Source organism: Schistocerca gregaria, chromosome 9, assembly GCF_023897955.1.
Source record: "Schistocerca gregaria isolate iqSchGreg1 chromosome 9, iqSchGreg1.2, whole genome shotgun sequence".
Taxonomy (NCBI): domain Eukaryota; kingdom Metazoa; phylum Arthropoda; class Insecta; order Orthoptera; family Acrididae; genus Schistocerca; species Schistocerca gregaria.
In genome coordinates, this window is record NC_064928.1 from 40,997,088 (window position 1) to 41,003,995 (window position 6,908).

Genomic DNA, 6,908 nt, shown 5'->3' on the forward strand with positions numbered 1-6,908 from the left:
GCCGGTCCCCACACTTACATCTTGCTCTCGTTACGTCAGTATACATCATATCAGTCTGTGACGCTGGCTTTGCAACATCTTGCGTGCCTTTAGGTTCGACGCGATCAACACTTACCATGCACTGACAACAAAATATGGAGGCGCCGCGGCTTGAACCCTGGACCTTTCACATGCCAAGCGAACGCTCTACCAACTGAGCTACGCCCCATGCACGAGCTAACTGCGCTATTCCCCATTCTTTGCGACTCAGATGCGCACGGACACGATGGTTGGTTGGTTTGTAGCGGTGAAGGGAGCAGAGTACAAAGGCGCGGACCCGTTCATATACACAAAAGTTCCAAGTAGTTTCGATGCTCTGGTATTACAAATGCAAATTCCGTCTGTTTTTAACGTCTTAAATTCAAAGAGCCGTCACAAATTGCTCCGTTTTCACTCCTTGACGACAATCATACTGCACCTGAGGTAACAAACACATCTCGAGCCCCATTGTGCACTCCATTATTCATGCCAACTCAGTGCCTCGCTCTTTACTACTGTGTACCAATCTTGTCGTCCAACTGCAAAACACTGGGCCACAATACGTTTCCGCGTCTCCATTGCACTGCGCATACTACGAAACGCTCCCCAAACTTGGCACTCACCCTCGCAGCCGACTTTTCCGACTTTCCACGACGCTCACGCTAGTGACAGCATTATTTATAGTTCGACGTCGCGCCAAAGCGAATGAGCACATTTCGCCTACGGCTTAGGCCGCCCTCCTAGTGTGGCTGCTCGGTGTCTGCAGGCAGCGAGGGTCTGCAAACTTCCTGTGTTCGCACCTATGTCACCTGTGCTTGCTTGTCAGAGACAGACTATCGCAAAACATACAACTCACTCCATGAATTGATTGCTACGGCATCTGTTATCAGCAGTCACAACTAGCAACACCAGTAGCAGCTGACTGCATGCAAAGAATAGGAATGTGCAGTGGGATTTACGTGAACTCAGCGCAAGGCAGATCTTTCCGACATAGGCTTGAGAATCTTACGGGAACACTTGTACTGTTTCTAAATTAAGTGTAGGCGTGGGAGGAGGGTGCTTCCTGCGCACTAATAACAGCACGCTTGTCAATTGTGGATGCTAATCATTCGCTTGTATCTTCCTAGACACATCTGCTGGTTGTGAATTATTCCACTTGCATGGCAAGGTACGCATGTAGGTGTGTTAAAAATTCTGGAGGCACTGGGTATTGATCCCAGTTCCTCTCGCATACTAAGCGAGCGCTATACCATCTGAGCTACGCCCGCCCACCCGAAGACTAATGATGCTACATACAGCCATATAGACGACACAGACCCTTGCACTCCCATTATTCAGCAGACAAACACTACTCTCTATGTATCAGTTAGGGTGTCTTTCAGGTTTCGTGCATTATGTATCGAATCGTAGTTGGCCACAATGAAAGTGGCACGTATAACGTCGATAATAGAATTCGGACACCGCTCTGAGTAAGACCAACGTGTTGTCCACCCTCTAGACTTCAATGAGGTTAAGCCGCGATACCTAAGACAGATCTGCACTCGATGACACCTCGATAACAGCCGGTCCCCACACTTACATCTTGCTCTCGTTACGTCAGTATACATCATATCAGTCTGTGACGCTGGCTTTGCAACATCTTGCGTGCCTTTAGGTTCGCCGCGATCAACACTTACCATGCACTGACAACAAAATATGGAGGCGCCGCGGCTTGAACCCTGGACCTTTCACATGCCAAGCGAACGCTCTACCAACTGAGCTACGCCCCATGCACGAGCAAACTGCGCTATTCCCCATTCTTTGCGACTCAGATGCGCACGGACACGATGGTTGGTAGGTTTGTAGCGGTGAAGGGAGCAGAGTACAAAGGCGCGGACCCGTTCATATACACAAAAGTTCCAAGTAGTTTCGATGCTCTGGTATTACAAATGCAAATTCCGTCTGTTTTTAACGTCTTAAATTCAAAGAGCCGTCACAAATTGCTCCGTTTTCACTCCTTGACGACAATCATACAGCACCTGAGGTAACAAACACATCTCGAGCCCCATTGTGCACTCAATTATTCATGCCAACTCAGTGCCTCGCTCTTTACTACTGTGTACCAATCTTGTCGTCCAACTGCAAAACACTGGGCCACAATAAGTTTCCGCGTCTCCATTGCACTGCGCATACTACGAAACGCTCCCCAAACTTGGCACTCACCCTCGCAGCCGACTTTTCCGACTTTCCACGACGCTCACGCAACGCTCACGCTAGTGACAGCATTATTTATAGTTCGACGTCGCGCCAAAGCGAATGAGCACATTTCGCCTACGGCTTAGGCCGCCCTCCTAGTGTGGCTGCTCGGTGTCTGCAGGCAGCGAGGGTCTGCAAGCTTCCTGTGTTTGCACCTATGTCACCTGTGCTTGCTTGTCAGAGACAGACTATCGCAAAACATACAACTCACTCCATGAATTGATTGCTACGGCATCTGTTATCAGCAGTCACAACTAGCAACACCAGTAGCAGCTGACTGCATGCAAAGAATAGGAATGTGCAGTGGAATTTACGTGAACTCAGCGCAAGGCAGATCTTTCCGACATAGGCTTGAGAATCTTACAGGAACACTTGTACTGTTTCTAAATTAAGTGTAGGCGTGGGAGGAGGGTGCTTCCTGCGCACTAATAACAGCACGCTTGTCAATTTTGGATGCTAATAATTCGCTTGTATCTTCCTAGACACATCTGCTGGTTGTGAATTATTCCACTTGCATGGCAAGTTGCGCATGTAGGTGTGTTAAAAATTCTGGAGGCACTGGGTATTGATCCCAGTTCCTCTCGCATACTAAGCGAGCGCTATACCATCTGAGCTACGCCCGCCGCCCCGAAGACTAATGGTGCTACATACAGCCATATAGACGACACAGACCCTTGCACTCCCATTATTCAGCAGACAAACACTACTCTCTATGTATCCGTTAGGGTGTCTTTCAGGTTTCGTGCATTATGTATCGAATCGTAGTTGGCCACAATGAAAGTGGCACGTATAACGTCGATAATAGAATTCGGACACCGCTCTGAGTAAGACCAACGTGTTGTCCACCCTCTAGACTTCAATGAGGTTAAGCCGCGATACCTAAGACAGATCTGCACTCGATGACACGTCGATAACAGCCGGTCCCCACACTTACATCTTGCTCTCGTTACGTCAGTATACATCATATCAGTCTGTGACGCTGGCTTTGCAACATCTTGCGTGCCTTTAGGTTCGACGCGATCAACACTTACCATGCACTGACAACAAAATATGGAGGCGCCGCGGCTTGAACCCTGGACCTTTCACATGCCAAGCGAACGCTCTACCAACTGAGCTACGCCCCATGCACGAGCTAACTGCGCTATTCCCCATTCTTTGCGACTCAGATGCGCACGGACACGATGGTTGGTTGGTTTGTAGCGGTGAAGGGAGCAGAGTACAAAGGCGCGGACCCGTTCATATACACAAAAGTTCCAAGTAGTTTCGATGCTCTGGTATTACAAATGCAAATTCCGTCTGTTTTTAACGTCTTAAATTCAAAGAGCCGTCACAAATTGCTCCGTTTTCACTCCTTGACGACAATCATACTGCACCTGAGGTAACAAACACATCTCGAGCCCCATTGTGCACTCCATTATTCATGCCAACTCAGTGCCTCGCTCTTTACTACTGTGTACCAATCTTGTCGTCCAACTGCAAAACACTGGGCCACAATACGTTTCCGCGTCTCCATTGCACTGCGCATACTACGAAACGCTCCCCAAACTTGGCACTCACCCTCGCAGCCGACTTTTCCGACTTTCCACGACGCTCACGCAACGCTCACGCTAGTGACAGCATTATTTATAGTTCGACGTCGCGCCAAAGCGAATGAGCACATTTCGCCTACGGCTTAGGCCGCCCTCCTAGTGTGGCTGCTCGGTGTCTGCAGGCAGCGAGTGTCTGCAAGCTTCCTGTGTTCGCACCTATGTCACCTGTGCTTGCTTGTCAGAGACAGACTACCGCAAAACATACAACTCACTCCATGAATTGATTGCTACGGCATCTGTTATCAGCAGTCACAACTAGCAACACCAGTAGCAGCTGACTGCGTGCAAAGAATAGGAATGTGCAGTGGGATTTACGTGAACTCAGCGCAAGGCAGATCTTTCCGACATAGGCTTGAGAATCTTACGGGAACACTTGTACTGTTTCTAAATTAAGTGTAGGCGTGGGAGGAGGGTGCTTCCTGCGCACTAATAACAGCACGCTTGTCAATTGTGGATGCTAATAATTCGCTTGTATCTTCCTAGACACATCTGCTGGTTGTGAATTATTCCACTTGCATATCAAGGTGCGCATGTAGGTGTGTTAAAAATTCTGGAAGCACTGGGTATTGATCCCAGTTCCTCTCGCATACTAAGCGAGCGCTCTACCATCTGAGCTACGCCCGCCGCCCCGAAGACTAATGGTGCTACATACAGCCATATAGACGACATAGACCCTTGCACTCCCATTATTCAGCAGACAAACACTACTCTCTATGTATCCGTTAGGGTGTCTTTCAGGTTTCGTGCATTATGTATCGAATCGTAGTTGGCCACAATGAAAGTGGCACGTATAACGTCGAAAATAGAATTCGGACACCGCTCTGAGTAAGACCAACGTGTTGTCCACCCTCTAGACTTCAATGAGGTTAAGCCGCGATACCTAAGACAGATCTGCACTCGATGACACCTCGATAACAGCCGGTCCCCACACTTACATCTTGCTCTCCTTACGTCAGTATACATCATATCAGTCTGTGACGCTGGCTTTGCAACATCTTGCGTGCCTTTAGGTTCGCCGCGATCAACACTTACCATGCACTGACCACAAAATATGGAGGCGCCGCGGCTTGAACCCTGGACCTTTCACATGCTAAGCGAACGCTCTACCAACTGAGCTACGCCCCAGGCACGAGCAAACTGCGCTATTCCCCATTCTTTGCGACTCAGATGCGCACGGACACGATGGTTGGTTGGTTTGTAGCGGTGAAGGGAGCAGAGTACAAAGGCGCGGACCCGTTCATATACACAAAAGTTCCAAGTAGTTTCGATGCTCTGGTATTACAAATGCAAATTCCGTCTGTTTTTAACGTCTTAAATTCAAAGAGCCGTCACAAATTGCTCCGTTTTCACTCCTTGACGACAATCATACAGCACCTGAGGTAACAAACACATCTCGAGCCCCATTGTGCACTCCATTATTCATGCCAACTCAGTGCCTCGCTCTTTACTACTGTGTACCAATCTTGTCGTCCAACTGCAAAACACTGGGCCACAATAAGTTTCCGCGTCTCCATTGCACTGCGCATACTACGAAACGCTCCCCAAACTTGGCACTCACCCTCGCAGCCGACTTTTCAGACTTTCCACGACGCTCACGCAACGCTCACGCTAGTGACAGCATTATTTATAGTTCGACGTCGCGCCAAAGCGAATGAGCACAATTCGCCTACGGCTTAGGCCGCCCTCCTAGTGTGGCTGCTCGGTGTCTGCAGGCAGCGAGGGTCTGCAAGCTTCCTGTGTTCGCACCTATGTCACCTGTGCTTGCTTGTCAGAGACAGACTACCGCAAAACATACAACTCACTCCATGAATTGATTGCTACGGCATCTGTTATCAGCAGTCACAACTAGCAACACCAGTAGCAGCTGACTGCATGCAAAGAATAGGAATGTGCAGTGGGATTTACGTGAACTCAGCGCAAGGCAGATTTTTCCGACATAGGCTTGAGAATCTTACGGGAACACTTGTACTGTTTCTAAATTAAGTGTAGGCGTGGGAGGAGGGTGCTTCCTGCGCACTAATAACAGCACGCTTGTCAATTGTGGATGCTAATAATTCGCTTGTATCTTCCTAGACACATCTGCTGGTTGTGAATTATTCCACTTGCATATCAAGGTGCGCATGTAGGTGTGTTAAAAATTCTGGAAGCACTGGGTATTGATCCCAGTTCCTCTCGCATACTAAGCGAGCGCTCTACCATCTGAGCTACGCCCGCCGCCCCGAAGACTAATGGTGCTACATACAGCCATATAGACGACACAGACCCTTGCACTCCCATTATTCAGCAGACAAACACTACTCTCTATGTATCCGTTAGGGTGTCTTTCAGGTTTCGTGCATTATGTATCGAATCGTAGTTGGCCACAATGAAAGTGGCACGTATAACGTCGAAAATAGAATTCGGACACCGCTCTGAGTAAGACCAACGTGTTGTCCACCCTCTAGACTTCAATGAGGTTAAGCCGCGATACCTAAGACAGATCTGCACTCGATGACACCTCGATAACAGCCGGTCCCCACACTTACATCTTGCTCTCGTTACGTCAGTATACATCATATCAGTCTGTGACGCTGGCTTTGCAACATCTTGCGTGCCTTTAGGTTCGCCGCGATCAACACTTACCATGCACTGACCACAAAATATGGAGGCGCCGCGGCTTGAACCCTGGACCTTTCACATGCTAAGCGAACGCTCTACCAACTGAGCTACGCCCCATGCACGAGCAAACTGCGCTATTCCCCATTCTTTGCGACTCAGATGCGCACGGACACGATGGTTGGTTGGTTTGTAGCGGTGAAGGGAGCAGAGTACAAAGGCGCGGACCCGTTCATATACACAAAAGTTCCAAGTAGTTTCGATGCTCTGGTATTACAAATGCAAATTCCGTCTGTTTTTAACGTCTTAAATTCAAAGAGCCGTCACAAATTGCTCCGTTTTCACTCCCTGACGACAATCATACAGCACCTGAGGTAACAAACACATCTCGAGCCCCATTGTGCACTCCATTATTCATGCCAACTCAGTGCCTCGCTCTTTACTACTGTGTACCAATCTTGTCGTCCAACT